This window comes from Anomaloglossus baeobatrachus, chromosome 4, assembly GCF_048569485.1.
Source record: "Anomaloglossus baeobatrachus isolate aAnoBae1 chromosome 4, aAnoBae1.hap1, whole genome shotgun sequence".
NCBI classification, from domain to species: domain Eukaryota; kingdom Metazoa; phylum Chordata; class Amphibia; order Anura; family Aromobatidae; genus Anomaloglossus; species Anomaloglossus baeobatrachus.
Genome location: NC_134356.1, coordinates 522785378 through 522802986, shown reverse-complemented (window position 1 = coordinate 522802986; position 17609 = coordinate 522785378). Strand labels below are relative to the sequence as shown.

Sequence of the window (17609 nt, the reverse complement as noted above, 5' to 3'; positions counted from 1 at the left end):
ATTAATGGACAATTAATCACATAGGAATACCCTTTTAATGGTCAAACTTGCCCATCTCCAAGATCCTATGACAATATGTATTAGGCTACTTTCACACTTGCATTGTGCGGTACCCGTTGCAATCTGCCGCCTTGAGGAATTACAGTAACCGTTGCAGAAATCCGTTTATTCATCATAGGCTTCTATTAAAGGCGGATTGCAACGGATGGTCTTGCGTTGCATCCGCCCCGCTGCGCATCAGTTGTTTTGTCGGTGACAGTCAGTGACCGTCGGACAGAAGGAACGCATAATGTAAAGTTTTTTTGTTGCTGTAAAAAAACGCACTCCGCAGGATTCTGTCGTGATCCGTTAAGAGGCATAATGAAAGTCTATAGGGTGCTTTACACGCTGCGACATCGCTAGCAATAGCACCCGCCCCCGTCGTTCGTGCGACATTTGGTGATCGCTGCCTTAGCGAACATTATCGCTACGGCAGCGTCACACGCACATACCTTTTCAGCGATGTCGCAGTGAACGCCGAACAATCCCTCCTTCAAGGGGGAGATGCGTTCGGCGTCATAGCGACGACACAGCGGTGCCACTAAGCCGCCCAATAGAAGAGGAGGGGTGGAGATGAGCGGCCGGAACATGCCGCCCACCTCCTTCTTTCCTCATTGCCGGTGGATGCAGGTAAGGAGATGTTAGTCGTTCCTGCGGTGACACACATAGCGATGTGTGATGCCGCAGGAACGACGAACAACCAGCGGCATGCACCACCAACGATATTATGAAAAGGAGCGGTGTCAACGATTTTTCGTTGATCGTCGCTCCTTGGTGTCACACTCTGCGATTTCGCTAACGGCGCCGGATGTCCGTCACTAACGGCGTGACCCCGATAATATATCGTTAGCGATGTTGCAGCGTGTAAAGCACCCTTAAGGTGCTGGATTCCGTTGCCATGCGTTTGGCGATGGATTCCAGTGCAGGATTCCGTCACGTTCTACTGAGCATGCTCAGCATGTCCAGCAGAACGTTCTAAATCGTTTAAAAGCACTCTTTGTCTCTCTCGGTCGGTCTGTCTGTCTGTCTCTCCCTCTCACATACTCACCAATCACCGTCGAGGCGCTGCACAGTTGTCACACTGCTCTGGCGGCTTCTCCTGCTTTTGAAAATGCCGGCCGCTCATTATTCCATCTTGTATTCACTGCTTTCCCGCCCATCGGCACCTATGATTGACTGCAGTCAGATGCACCCCCACGTTGAGTGCCAGCTGTCTCACTGCAACCAATCACAGCCGCCGGTGGGCGGGTCTATATCATGCAGCGCAATAAATAAATAGTTACAAAAAAACAGCGTGCGGTCCCCCCCCCCCCAATTTTGATACCAGCCAAGATAAAGCCATACGGCAGAAGGCTCGTATTCTCAGGATGGGGAGCCCCACGTTATGGGTAGCTCCCCAGCCTAAAAATATCAGCGAGCAGCCGCCTGGAATTGCCGCATGCATTAGATGCGACAGTCTAGGGACTCGACCCGGCTCATCCCGAATTGCCCTGGTGCGGTGGCAATCGGGGTAATATGGAGTTAATGGCAGCCCATAGCTGCCACTAAGTCCTAGGTTAATCATGGCAGGCGTCTATGAGACACCCCCAATGATTAATCTATAGTGAAAGTAAATAAACACATACAACCGAAAAAATCCTTTATTTGGAATAAAAGACAAAAAAACACCCTCTTTCACCACCTTATTAATCCCCAAATACCCCTCCAGGTCTGATGTAATCCACACGAGGCCCCACGACGCTTTCAGCTCTGCTACATCGGAAGCTGACAGGAGCAGCAGTAGAACACCACCGCTCTGTGAGCTCCACGCAGAAACTGAAGTGAGTCGCGCTGTCAGCGGGGACGTCACTGACGTAGTGCTGATGTGTGTGTGGTGATGATGGGGGCTTAATGCCTGCATGTGTGCGGTGCTGAAGGGTGCGGTAGTGCCGGTGTGTGCAATGATGATGGGTACGGTAGTGCCTGTGTGTGTGCGGTGATGATGGGGGCTCTCTCGGCTAAAAAAAAACTAAAAGAACGCAACGCGTTATTTCACAGGAATCCGCGGCCTTATCACACTATTTACAATGCATCAGTCACATGCGTCACACAACGCATTGTGATGGATGCCGCACAAGTGTGAAAGTAACCTTAGGTGTAATAATAATAATGTTACCAAAAACCTCCAATGAGAGGGTTCGGAACACTGCGGTCTCTCACTTTTCTTCTCCCTACGAAGGACACTTCAAAAAGTGTAGGAAAGCAGGTTAATATACCGCGCCACACCACAAAGTCAGAAAATGTTAAAAGTAAATCCCTTTTTCTTTATTTTCACAGGTCTACGCGTTTCAGGGACATATCCGTCCCCTTCCTCAGGACAATGTACAGAAAATACTATAACAAGAGGCAGGTTGTGAGCTCTTATATATACATCTGAAAAAAAGAGCCACGTAATCATTCAGTGCGTCATGATACTCTGACTCATAGGTGCACGAGGTGGAGGATAAAGTTGTGAACATTGACAAAGGGAAAAAAAAGGGAGGAAAAAAAAAAAAAAAAGAGGGGAAAAAAAAGAGAAGGGAAGAGAAGAGAAAAAAAGAGAAAAAAAGAAAAAAAGGGAAGAAGAAAAAAAAGGGAAAAAAAGGAAAAAAAAGGAAGAAGGAGCTGTAGAACGAAGGAGAAAGAAAAGAAGAAAAAGAGAAAAGAAAAAACGCAATGAACAAATGTTTTTTAATATTAAAAATGGAAGGATTTCAAGGCCTTCAAATGAATGCAAAAACCATGAAAATATATATGTTTGAAAAAAAGTGTATATGAAAAATATGTATATGTATAACTATTGAAAAAATACAAATAAATAGAAAAATAAAAATTTGAGGAAAAAATGAAATTAAAAATGAAAAAAAATCTCATTCTGAACTGTAAGGTTCAGATTTAGCCTAGAGGTGAAAAGGGGAAAATTATATATATATATATATATATATATATATATATATATATATATGAAAGGAAATGCCACCAAATGTGGATAGATCCGCAATATAGATGCAAGGAACTAATCAATTAAGTGAAATTGAGGGGATAATCATGCCAGCGATGAGATAATAATCAAAAACTAAGCAGGAGCAAGAAGAACCCGTAAAGAAGATAATTGCAGGGTGACAGCGTGGGAAAAAAACTGAACACGCTTGCGCGAAAGGTGAACTGAGGTGAGGAAACAGTAAAAGGCGCCTGCGCAAGGGGTAACCTAAGGTTAATACCGTGAAACAATGTTAATGTGCATTGCAGTGCAGGGGTGATACTATATCCAAGCTGCACGAATAAAAACCGTATTAACGGCTATGTGATCATATCAGGATAGTGTAAGGGAAAAAGATAAGTTAAATGTTCGGAGTAGGGAAAAAATACTATGTGTGTCTGCGTGTAAGGATAAATATTAAAACCGGGCAGTAAGGAAGTTAACATTACCAGCAGCTGGATAGTGAATAACAAAAAGAGGTGGTATCCCTAGACAAGTGAAAAGCTAGGTATGGAGGTGAATAAAGGGAGGCGTATTTAGCAAACCTTCAAAGAATAAGAGGAAAGGAAAAATGGAAAAATGAAATTAGAAAAATAATATTAGAAAAATAAAATGGGAAATGAGAGAGGCAGATACATGGAAATGGAGCTCCCAATGGAGCTAAATATGTTTTCTGGGGTCCAGAGCGATAAAAGACCCAAAAAGCTGAAAATGTAAAAAAAAGGGGGGGGGGGGGGAGGGGAATATTATGAAGCAATCACAGCTTTATCCTCCACCTCGTGCACCTATGAGTCAGAGTATCATGACGCACTGAATGATTACGTGGCTCTTTTTTTCAGATGTATATATAAGAGCTCACAACCTGCCTCTTGTTATAGTATTTTCTGTACATTGTCCTGAGGAAGGGGACGGATATGTCCCTGAAACGCGTAGACCTGTGAAAATAAAGAAAAAGGGATTTACTTTTAACATTTTCTGACTTTGTGGTGTGGCGCGGTATAGTAACCTGCTTTCCTACACTTTTTGAACTGTCTCTTCACCGCGGGACCGCTGCCTCCCACACCATCACGTCGTGATTTACATGCTTTGAAAGGGGTTGTGACTGGCACAACCGAACCAGGTGAGTGTACCTGCCAGTATTCACTTCCACGTGTATACCGGGTAAGACCCTATTTGCGCCTTATCTTTCCACAGTTATCTCATCTACGAAGGACACTTGCGACTCCGCAGCAAAGAGTTGACATGCCTGCAGCTCGTAAAGCCGCATTGCAGGTCATTTTTCGCTGTGGGCCACACACGCACAATGGGCATGGGATTTCTAGAAATCCCATCCACTGTGCTTGTACTGTACAAAGCAGTGTTTTGGACATGGCAAAAACACGCTGCGTCCAAAACGCTGCTATTCCTGATCGTGTGCACATACCCTAGGAGTAGTTATAACCATGGATACCTAAGCTACAATACCCTGCACAAGAGGTAAGAGACATGGCTATATCAGGAGAACTAGACTACATTTCTAAGGCCGGGGCCATACGGGGACTAATGCGATCCTCGCATAACACTCGGCTCGCGCTGGCAGCGCAGCGGTATGTGGTAATAATTCTGAATGCTTCTATACACTCTGAGCAGAATTATTAGGCAAGTTGTATTTTAGAGGATTTTTTTTATTATTGATCAACAACTATGTTCTCAATTAACCCAAAAGACTCAAATATCAAAGATTAATATTTTTGGAAGTTGAAGTGGGGTTATTTTAGATTTGGCTATCTTAGGAGGATATCTGTTTGTGCAGGTAACTATTACTGTGCAGAATTATTAGGTAACTTAATAAAAACCAAATATATTCCCATCTCACTTGTTTATTTTCACCAGGTAAACCAATATAACTGCACAAAATTTAGAAATAAACATTTCTGACATGCAAAAACAAAACCCCAAAAAATTAGTGACCAATATAGCCACCTTTCTTTATGATGACACTCAACAGTCTACCATCCACAAATTCTGTCTGTTGCTTGAACTGTTTTCGATCAACATTGTGTGCAGCAGGCACCACAGCCTCCCAGACACTGTTCCGAGAGGTGTACTGTTTTCCCTCGCTGTAGATCTTACGTTTTAGGAGGGACCACAGGATCTGTATGGGGTTCAGATCAGGTGAACAAAGGGGACATGTCATTATTTTTTCCTCTTTTAGACCTTTACTGGCCAGCCACGCTGTGGAGTAGTTGGATGCATGTGATGGAGCATTGTCCTGCATGAAAATCATGTTTTTCTTGAATGATACAAACTTCTTCCTGTACCACTGCTTGAAGAAGTTGTCTTCCAGAAACTGGCAGTAGGTCTGAGAGTTGAGCTTCACTCCATCCTCAACCCGAAAAGGTCCCACAAGTTCATCTTTAATGATACCAGCCCATACCAGTACCCCACTTCCACCTTGCTGGCGTCTGAGTCGGAGTGGAGCTCTCTGCCCTTTACTGATCCAGCCTCTGGCCCATCCATCTGGCCCATCAAGAGTCACTCTCATCTTATCAGTCCATTGAAAAATCAGTCTTAAGATATTTTTTGGCCCAGTCTTGATGTTTTATCTTATGTTTCTTGTTCAAAGGTAGTCGTTTTTCAGCCTTCCTTACCTTGGCCATGTGCTTTTTGATACTCCAGTAACGTTGCAGCTCTGAAATATGGCCAAACTGGTGGCAAATGGCATCTTCACGCTTGATTTTCCTCAATTCATGGGCAGTTATTTTGCGCCTTTTTGCCCAACACGCTTCTTGCGACCCTGTTGGCTATTTGCCATGAAACGCTTGATTGTTTGGTGACCACGCTTTAAAGGTTTGGCAATTTCAAGACTGCTGCGTCCCTCTGCAAGACATCTCACAATTGTGGACTTTTCAGAGCTCGTCAAATCTCTCTTCTGACCCATTTTGCCAAAGGAAAGGAAGTTGCCTAATAATTAAGCACACCTTATATAGGGTGTGGATGTCATTACACCACACCCCTCCTCATTACAGAGATGCACATCACCTGATTTACTTAATTGGTAGTTGGCTCTCAAGCCTATACAGCTTGGAGTAGGACAACATGTATAAAAAGTATCATGTGATCAAAATACTCATTTGCCTAATAATTCTGCACACAGTGTATATTGCTGAGAATCTAAGAAAATTCTGTTTGGGTACCTGACAGGTCTCGGAAGGCAAGGAGTGCCATTTGGTTTACAAAGCATAAATTTGGCCGGAACAAATTGTGTACACCATGTTACATTTGCAGATCCCCCTGAGAAACCAAAACAGCAGAAACCACCACAGCTGACACCAATTTGGAGACTAGATGTCTCAAGGAGTTTTAAAAAAGGAGGTGTTGAGCATTTTTAAACCCAAAAGGTGCTTTTCAGATTTTTAGAATAGTTCAATGTCAAATCGAAGAATATATTTTTTTGTAGCCAAATTTTGTTTTGGCCACAAGCTTCTGTAATAGGAGAAAATGGAAGCCATAATCTGTTACAACGTCATTTCTCCAGAGGTAGGCGATACCCTATACAGTGCCTTGCGAAAGTAATCTGCTCCCTTGAATTTTCCAACCTTTTCTCACATTTCAGGCTTCAAACATAAAGATAAAAATGTTAAAGGAGTTATCCGACATACACTCCAAAAAAAATTGTAAGCTAATCTGTGCTGTATTGTCATATAAATCACCCCTACATTGTTATTTTCTGTTTTCTAACTTTTGTTTCTCTTGAATTCACACTTTATTCCCTGCAGCTCTTGTTTACATTCAGCTCCAGCAAACATGACAATTTCCTGTATTCTTGGTTGCCAAACCTCAGTCAGAGCGGTCACCGCCCAGCCTCAGTGTACAGGAACGCCCCCTGCCCGGCCTCAGTGTACAGGAACGCCCCCCGCCCGGCCTCAGTGTACAGGAACGCCCCCTGCCCGGCCTCAGTGTACAGGAACGCCCCCTGCCCTCCCTCTGCACATTCAATGGCTGTCAGTATTCTGCCCAGCACCTGACCTCTCAGCATGTGACAGAGCAGAGATCCAGCTTCTCTCATCTGTGACACAGCAATCACATCCCATCAACAATGGTAACAGAAAGAGTTGTTACATGTTCCTCACCCCTTATAGATAAATGAATACTGTGTAAGGCAGACTATATATAGCACCCAATGTGAGTCTATAGTAGATATATACGCCATGTATGTATGGTACATGTGTGTGTGTGTGCGTGGTTTGTGTCATATAGTTATGTGTATACATATACATTATATATATATATTATATATATATATATATATATATATATATATATATATATATATATATATATATACACACACACATAGATTCTCCAGGCTTATCCCTCTATGTGTCACTATATGAATTGACACATTGGGCTCAGAATGTGGAGTGTGCAGCTTGCATACGAGTGGTCACATGACCATTCATTCTGACTGTCGACAACTGTGTCTGCTGCATGTGATGTGAGGATTCACATATCTACACTGTGTAGCAGCAAGCAAGATATAGTGCGATAATAATAATAATCATCATCATCTACAATAAAATATAGTTACTGCAGATTTTTGTGAAAAATCTCGACCACTATTTTTTCCTTGGGCTACATGGTATTTTGGTCATGCTGTCATACATCACAGCATGCCTATGTCACTACTAGCATGATGCAGGTCTGTGAGGTGGCTTTCATTTCCGCACTGGTAATAGCCACCCGTCCCTCACAGCATCACTCTTTCAATGGCATCAACATTGTGGATGCACATACAGTTGAAAACAAGAAGGAATCATAAGCTCCCTGCTCCATCTTTCACCCTGTTTATGTGAGCTCTGAGACTCAGCACTGTGTGCATGATGTCCCTATATCGCACCCTCTGTACTGAGCTTCAGGACACACGCTGCAGAAAATGGATCAGCAGGGAAATGAGGAAAGGTGAGTAAATTATTATTTGTCAAATTTTATACATAAATGGGGAGAAATATGTGTGTTCACATAGTGTTGGGCAGAGATGGCGTCACCACACCGGTGCACTTGGGCAAGTGCCAGGGTCCTGTACAAACTGAGGCCAACTCGCTGTTGGGGACACTGTCAGCCTTGTTTGCTTGATGGTGTCCCCAGCTCTTTATGATGTATGGTGCCCACCGCCCTGGTAACTGTCTCCGCCCTCCCCCGTGCACTCTCCTCTTGTGCGCTGTCTCATCAGTATGTGCTGAGTGCAGCGTTATGAGCTCCTGGCTTCTAAATACTAAGAAGCTGGGTGCTTACCTATCCCCACCAGATGGCACATCCTCGCCACCTCTGCGTTGCCCGCAGCACTGTGATGAGATGCAGAGTGATGACATCATCACACTGGGCTGCTGGATGACATGCGGCCTCCCTACTCTGCTACACTCCCTTGTTTCTGGTCACATGGCTAATTTGCATGCAATGCCCTAGAAGGGCTTTGCATGCACAGTAGTCATATGTAGTTCCTCAAGTGACACTGACAAGCACCTCTGCTGCAGCTGTGGCTAGGACTAGGAGACTGTGTCTGTCTCGTTCACCGTCTGTCTCGTTCACCGTCTGTCTCGTTCACCGTCTGTCTCGTTCACCGTCTGTCTCGTTCACCGTCTGTCTCTGTCTGTCTCTAGCTTTCCGTCTCTTTTCTTTCCCTGTCTGTCTATCTCTATCCGTCTCCCCACTGACATCTTATTACCTCTTATACTAACACTGTCCTTTGATACTATAGTAACCAATCACAGCTGAGATTAATAAACTGTAGTTCCAGGCTCCATTCACTTTAATGGAGTCATGTTTTTTGGAGAGTGACTAAAGCGCAGGGTTCAATTTTCATGTGAAACCGTAGTCTACGACGTTCCCTGGGTCACATGGGTCATCTGTGCAAAAAAACGTTATTGTAAATGAGAGCGGATTCCTTTAGCGGACATACACACACACACGGTGGATGCAGCGGTGGCCGCGGGTAACCTCAGTGACAGCTCAGCTGATCGCGATACTCACCTCATTTGCTGTGTGGAGCTGACAGGAGCGGCGGCTGAGTAGCGCGATCAGCTGGACTGTCACTGAGGTTACCCGCGGCCACCGCTGCATCCAGGTAACCTCAGTGACAGCTCAGCCGATCGCGCGGCTGTCTTCATTAGCTGCGTGGAGGTGACCGTAGCGGCGGTGTATTATGCAGCTCCTGTCACCTGCATGCAGCAGAGCTGGATGCGACGCTGGAGGAACGTGGATTACGACGGACAAGGAGGGCTTTGTTGTGGGTAATAAATTGGTAATGAGGGAATTTGTTAGTGTTTTTTATTTCTAATAAAGGATTTTTCGGGTGTGTGTGTTTTTTAACTGTAATTTACAGATTAATCATGGAAGGTATCTCGGTCAGACGCCTGACATGATTAATCTAGGACTTATTGGCAGCTATGGGCTGCCAATAAGTCCTTATTACCCCGATTTGCCAATGCAACAGGGCAAATCGGGAATAGCCGGGTACAGTCCCAGAACTGTCGCATCTAATGCATGCGGCAATTCTGAGCGGCGCTGGCTGATATTGTTAGGCTGGGGGGCTCCCCATAACGTGGGGCTACCCATCCTGAGAATACCAGCCTTCAGCCTTATGGCTTTATCTGGCTGGTATTAAAATAGGGGGGACCTCACGCCGGATTTTTTAATTATTTATTTATTTATTTTACTGCACAGTATAGACACGCCCACCGGCTGCTGTGATTGGGTGCAGTGAGACACCTGTCACTCAGCGTGGGGGCGTGTCTCACTGCAACCAATCATAGGCGCCTGTGGGCGGGGAAAAGCTGGGAATACGAGATTGTTTAATGAGCGGCCGGCTTTTTCAAAAAAGGAAAAGCCGCTGGAGCAGTGTGAATGCCGTGCAGAGCCGGGGATCGGGGATCGTTGAGTATGAGAGAGGGGGGGAAACTTCAGTCACTCGGGGGATTAGCGGTCACCGGTGAATCCTTCACCGGTGACCGCTAATCATGACGCTACACAGACAGAGCCGCGTGGTCGCTGTAAAGTCCCCTTTACACACTGAGACTTTGCTGCACAGCGGGAAACAAAAGGAACAAAGAATGGTCCTGAACGATTTCTAGCGATCACAACTTCACAGCAGAGGCCAGGTCACTGATGTGTTTCACACACTGCAATGTCGCTGGGGAGGTCGCTGTAACGTCACAAAACCGGTGACGTTACAGCGATGTCGTTTGCGATGTTGCAGTGTGTAAAGCCACCTTTAGTGCCTTTCATGTGGCACTAAGGGGTGCTTAGCCTTGTATTTAGCCAATAAATAAAGAATTAATAAAAAAAAAAAAAACGACGTGAGGTCCCCCTTATCTTTTGTAGCCAGCTAGGGTAAAGCAGACGGCTGCAGCCTGCAGACCACAGCTGGCAGCTTCACCTTGGCTGGTAATCCAAAACAGAGGGCACCCCACGCTGTTATTTAAAATTAAATAAATAATTAAAAACAAAAAACGTGGGGTCCCCCCAAAATTGGATCACCAGCCAAGGTAAAGCGGACAGCTGTGGTCTGTTATTCTCAGACTAGGGAGGTCCACCGTTATTGGACACTCCCCAGCCTAAAAATAGCAGGCTACAGCTGCCCCAGAAGTGGCGCATCCATTGGACGTGCCAATCCTGGCGCTTTGCCCCAGCTCATCCCGCGCCCTGGTGCGTTGGCAAACGGGGTAATATATGGGGTTGATGCCAGATGTGTAATGTCACCTGGCATCAAGCCCTGGGGTTGGTGAGGTCAGGCGTCTATCAGATACCCGACATCACCAACCCAGTCAGTAAGAAATAAAAAATAGACAACCAAAAAATTTTTATTTGAAAAAACACTCCCCACATTCCCTCTTTCAACAATTTATTGACAAGAACAATCAAATCCGGGTCCGGCGTAATCCAATAACGGTGTCGCACGGCGATCCATACCATAGTCAATGAGACTCCCAGTCAATGAAGAACAAAATGTTCCCCATTGGCTGGGAGAGCCGTGCAGTGACCTGAGCTAACATCAATAGGTCAGCCCAGGTCACTGCAGGGGATGCCGAGCGCTGCCGTCAGGAGGTTAGATGAGTTCATTACCTGCAGTAACGATCTCATGCTCTCCTGATGTCAGCGCTGTCACTGAGTTCTATGCCCGCCGCGTTCTACGCAGTATCGCGAGAGCCCGTGACGTCACTGCTAGTGACAGTCTCGGGCCGCCCGCGAGAAGGGCAGAGAAGGCAGTGACCGCGGTGACGTCAGGAGGCAGGAGATCGTTACTGCAGGTAATTATGTCATCTAATCTAACCTGCAGCTACATGTGCAGAGAGCAGGGAGCCGCGCACACTGGGCGCTGGCTCCCTGCTCTCCTAGCTACAGTACACATCGGGTTAAATAACCCGATGTGTACTGCAGCTACATGTGCACAGAGCAGGAGCCGGCGCTGGCAGCGAGAGCGGCGGAGGCTGGTAACTAAGGTAAATATCGGGTAACCACCTTGGTTACCCGATGTTTACCTTGGTTACAGCTTTCCGCAGCTGCCTGATGCCGGCTCCTGCTGGCTTCATTTCGTCGCTCTCTCGCTGTCACACACAGCGATCTGTGCGTCACAGCGGGAGAGCGTCAGTGTCCCGCTCCCTGCCAGCCCCGCGGCGTGAGAAGCTGCAGATACTGCGGGCAGACACTGACATTGCAGTGCGGGCAGCTGCGGGGCTGGCAGGGAGCGGGACACAGACTGCACGGGCAGTGTAGCAGCGCTAGTCATCCCCGCGGATGCACGCAATGCAGGCTGAGAATGAGAGGCAGCTTATACTGCAGAGGGGGGCAAACACTGACAGGGGGGGACGGGGGGGGGTGAAATGGGGGGGGGGAACAGTTCCCAGGGCGTCAGGCAGTCCACATGATAAAGCGCTGGGGACACAGCGCTGGCAGTGTATCGGACAACAAGTGTTCCTTGCCTTATTGAACTGGACACTGACTCGGCTGCAATTCAGGGCGCACGTAGCTGGGCACAGGAGGCGGAGGAGGGAGACTACGGAGTGTGTGGGAGGTTGTGGGCAGAGTACGGGGTGCGGGGGGAATGTGTGGGAGGGGGCAGGGAACGGGGGCGTTTACTCCAAACACTGTACAGCCCAGCAGGGAGGTGACATGCTGTTCCAGATTTGCATGTCAACATGGCTCTGCCCATGTAGACGTGCAAAGGCCGGAAGCAGCAAAATCGCGGCAGGAGGGGTCACATGACCGCTCTGAGCCGGGGGAGAGGGGCTGACAGCGGGGCAGGTAAGTGGTCTCTATCTACTTACCTGCCCCAATGTAGCCCAATAGTGTAATAATGAAAAAAAGTCAAAAGAAGCCGGATAACCCCTTTAAGTTATGGTGAAGAATCAACAACAAGTGGGACACAATTGTGAAGTTGAACGAAATTTATTGCTTATTTTATACTTTTTTAAAAAATGAATAACTGAAAATTGGGGCGTGCAATATTATTCGGCCCCTTTAAGTCAATACTTTGTAGCGTGCCACATTTTGCTGCAAGTCGCTTGGGGTAGGTGTCTATTAGTTTTGCACATCGAGAGTCTGAAATTCTTGCCCATTCTTAGTTTGCAAACAGCTGGAGCTGAATAAGGTTGGATGGAGAGCGTTTGTTAACAGCAGTTTTCAGCTCTTTCCACAGATTCTTGATTGGATTCAGGTCTGGACTTTGACTTGGCCATTCTAACACCTGGATACGTTTATTTGTGAACCATTCCATTGTAGATTTTGCTTTATGTTTGGGATCATTGTCTTGTTGGAAGACAAATCTCCGTCCCAGTCTCAGGCCTTTTGCAGACTCCAACAGGTTTTCTTCAAGAATGGTCCTGTATTTGGCTCCATCCATCTTCCAATCAATTTTAAAGATCTTCCCTGTCCCTGCTGAAGAAAAGCAGGCCCAAACCATGATGCTGCCACCACCATGTTTGACAGTGGGGATGGTGTGTTCAGGGTGATTAGCTGTGTTGCTTTTACGCCAAACATATCATTTGGCATTGTGCCCAAATAGTTCAAGTTTGGTTTCATCTGACCAGAGCACCTTCTTCCACATGTTTGGTGTGTCTCTCAGGTGGCTTGTGGCAAACTTTAAATGACCCTTTTTATGGCTATCTTTGAGGAATGGCTTTCTTCTTGCCACTCTTCCATAAAGGCCATATTTGTGCAGTGTATGACTGATTGTTGTCCTATGGACAGACTCTCCCACCTCAGCTGTAGATCTCTGCAGTTCATCCAGAGTGATCATGGGCCTCTTGGCTGCATCTCTGATCAGTCTTCTCCTTGTTTGAGATGAAAGTTTGGATAGACAGCCGTGTCTAGGTAGATTTGCAGTGGTATGATACTCCTTCCATTTCAATATGATCACTTGCACAATGCTCCTTGGGACGTTTAAAGTTGTGGAAATCTTTTTGTAACCAAATCCGGCTTTAAACTTCTCCACAACAGTATCACGGACCTGCCTGATGTGTTCCTTTCTCTTCATGACGCTATCTGTGCTTTAAACAGAACACTGAGACTATCACAGAGCAGGTGCATTTATACGGACACTTGATTACACACAGGTGGCTTATATTTATCATCATTAGTCATTTAGGACAACATTGGATCATTCAGAGATCCTCAATTAACTTCTGGAGTGAGTTTGCTGCACTGAAAGTAAAAGAACCGAATAATATTGCACAATTTTCAGTTTTTTTTTGTTTTTTTTTAAAAGTATAAAATAAGCAATAAAATTCATTCAACTTCACAATTGTGTCCCACTTGTTGATTCTTCACCATAACATTAACATTTTTATGTTTGAAGCCTGAAATGTGGGAAAAGGTTGACAAATTCAAGGGGGCCGAATACTTTCGCAAGGCACTATATGTGGTCAAAAACTAAATTTTTGGGCACTGGACAAGTCTCAGAAAGGAAAGAGCATTATTTGATTTTGGAGCACAAATTTGAAGGACATGTTGAATTTGCAGAACCCCTGAGGTGCCAAAAAAAAAAAAAAAAAAAAATCAGAAACACCCACAAATGACCCCATTTGGAAAATAAACCCCACACAGAAATCACCCTGGGTGTGGTGAGCATTCTTAACCCACAAACTACATCACAGAATTTTAGATTTGACGTTAAAACGAAAAATGAAAGGTTTTTTTGCTGTTACTTTAGTCTCAAAGTTTTAATTCACACAAGGAGTAATAGGAGAAAATGTACTAGACAATTTGTAATGGAGCACACATTCAGTAACAATTACATATATGGTTCTACACTACTGCTTGAGCACATGTCTAGGATCAGAAGGAAGAGGGCGCTATATGGCTTTTGAAATTCAGATTTGGTTGAACGATTGTGGGTGCCATTAGCATAACCTCTGAGGTGCCAGAAGAGACCCCACCCTCAAAAAAAACAAAAACATTTTGGACCTACAGATGTTTTTCCACTCTGCAGCATCCAGGCAATGCCTTTTTCTGAAAACTGCAAATATGCCAGCATAGTGCCCATACATTGCACCCAGCTTGGGCATCTGGAGACATGTGCCTGTAAAATTAATTGGCTCTTCCTGCTACAGCAATGCCTAACTGACAATTAGGACCACTTTAAGGCTCAGAAATGATGGGGGCATTTTATTTAGGGAGTGCAGATTTTACTGGATTTTATTTTGGGGGCGAGGAGTCATGTCGCTTTTTCCAGAGCCTTTGTGCCTCCAGTATTATGGAAACCCCCTATATTTCCATAGACCGATGACGGGCCTGAGTGGAGACTTGATTTTTATGGGATAAGTTGAGGTTTTTATTGGTAGTATTTTGCAGTGCATAGCATGGTTTTGATTGGTTTATATCTCTGGTTGTGCCGGACGTGGTAATACTAATTTGTGTAAAAACAAAAATTAAAGTACACATAAAGTTGTGTCTTTACTGAGGAAACAGCTTTTTGTGATTTTTTTTTTGTGCCAACACACTGGCACAAATTGTTAAAATCTTATTGATGGCAGTGTCTAACAGGCCACCATCGTTATGGGACACCGGTTTGTGACAGTAACTATCGGCAACTGCAATAGCGGGGTGTCATTGCAATTAAATAGGGAGCCCTCTCCCTCTTAAGCATGTATATATTTTTGTCACGATTGGGGTTAATTAGCCCTGACTTTTTTTTAAAACCAATAAGGACCTATGCTGCAAAGTGTCAGTTGTCATATATTGACCGTATCCACAGCATTTTTGCCAGCGGGAGTGTTCTAGAGAAAACAAGGATTCTAGCAAAACTGCACCAAGCAGTCCAGTAAGTGACCCATCAATGGAATCAAGCTGTGATCGCCTACATTATGCTGCTCTCAGATTCCATAGCAAAAACCTGATGACAAATTCCCTTTAAGAATAAAATAATGATTGGTAATACTTAATCAGAAATAGGCTCTGTTGGCTTATTACTAAAACTTTTCTTTTAATGGCACAAAATAATTTAGGTCAAAAAAGTCTTCGGAAGGTTAGTGAAAACATGAAGGGAATCTGTCACTATATTTTTGCTACCCATCTGAGAGCAGCATGATGTAGGGACAAAGACCCCGATTTTGGCAATGTATCACTTTTAATTAAAAACGGTTTTATCTGCTGTAGATCTAGCAGTTCTCTGAAACCTGAAGACAGATTCCCTTTAAGCTGGCCTCTGGCATCAGTGCATCTTCCATAACAAGCATTGGGAATGTGGAAATTGAACAGCCTTCTTTCCCTTCACATTTGCGGTCAGAGAAGGTCAGGACACCCCCACACATTAGATGGTTGGCAGATTCCACCAAAATATGGTGGGTTCAGCTGACATTTTTCTAAGATTAGCCAAGAGAAGCTACAGCTGTCTTCTACTTTACTAGGAGAGAGTAAATAAAGATATGTATAGAAATGCACCACTTTTGGACAAACGTGAGAGAAGCAATGATCCCCCCTGATAGAACTTGTAGGGGAAAAAGATGGCAACACATAGCTCAATATTTCTGCTTGGTTATGGCAATAATATGGCTATGTAAAGGTCATGTAGTGTTGTAGAGACAATCAGAAGTACCGTATTTTTCGCTTTATAAGATGCACCTGATTATAAGACGCACCCCCAAATTTGGTGAAGGAAAAGAGATTTTTTTTTTTAATGTTAAATGGGGTCCATCTTATAATGCCAGTGTCCGTCTAACAAATCATATAGGGTATATGTCCCTCATAGCCCCCCATCCTAAAATTAGCCCCCCTTAATCTTGATATGGCCCCCTTATATTGAATATAGCCCCCTTGTGCTGGGACACGTCCCCCTGTGCTGCCCATGGCCACTATAGATGACACATCTCCCCTGTGTTTGATATGGCCCCCATACAGCTGCCCATGGCCCCTATAGATGGCACATCTCCCTTGTGTTTGATATGGCCCCCATACAGCTGCCCATGGCCCCTATAGATGGCACATCTCCCCTGTTAGATATGGCCCCCATACAGCTGCCCATGGGCCCTATAGATGGCACATCTCCCCTGTGTTAGATATGCCCCCCATGCTGCTGCCCATAATAAAATAAAAACACTCTTTCCTTACCTTCTCAGCGCTGTCCCTCCTCGTGTCTCCCACCTCGCAGTTGAGCTCCGGCTTCCTTACTTCCTGGTTCTTGCTGCCGGTCATGTGATCGGCACGGCAGAGTGATATCACCTCTGCGTGCCTGATCACAGACAGCAGCAGCAGGAGACCGGAGATCAGCGCTGGAGGTAAGTTAAGCTTTTTTATTTTACTTTGGACAGCAGCACGGGGGCCATATCTAACACAGGGGGGATCATGTGCGATCAAAGGAGGGCGCAGGCAGATATAATATGCCCCGCTGCCTCAGCCCCTCAGCGTGATGCAATTTCAGCACCACGCTGCTGATGGACAGCGGCTGTGCATATTATATGAGCGGGAGCAGGAGATCCAACGCTGCCGCTCGCAGCTTTCCCTGCCCCCAGCAGTGCTCCAGAGCGGACCCTGCAGTATAATATATAATATAATATATATATATATATATTATATATATATATATATATATATATATATATATATATATATATATATATATATATATATATATATATACACATACATATACACCCCCCCTATATTCGGTTTATAAGACGCACCCCCTACTTTCCCCTAAAATTTGGGGGAACAAAAGTGTGTCTTATAAAGCGAAAAATACGGTACGTGTCATGGTTCAGTTGATTTTCAGAAAAGTAAAAAATCCTTCCTGGTGTATTCTTGGAGAGATTTTTACCTGCCTCGGCTTTGACAGGCCTAGAGCTGATAGCCGTGTTTTCTTAGGTTAGGTTCAACCACTTGCAAACCATATAGTGTTCAGTGACCGATATATAAAGCTGTTACACCAGAATGTCCTACAATGACCATTATAGAGAACCTGTCAGCATGATTTTGTAGTGTAAAGACATGGCTGTAATGGTGCTGTAAAAATGATTACATTGATACCTTTAGTGAAAACATCCGCTTTGCTTCGTTAACCACCACTTGAAGTGATCTGCCAATTAGATTTTGGTGCACAGGG

General features: G+C 45.0%; 1 protein-coding gene across 1 annotated transcript in view; it reads right to left on the bottom strand.

Moving 5' to 3' along the window:
• FURIN (furin, paired basic amino acid cleaving enzyme) overlaps positions 1-17609 on the bottom strand; it is a 267831-nt gene that overhangs the window by 5313 nt on the left and 244909 nt on the right. The gene's annotated exons all lie outside the window — the stretch shown is intronic.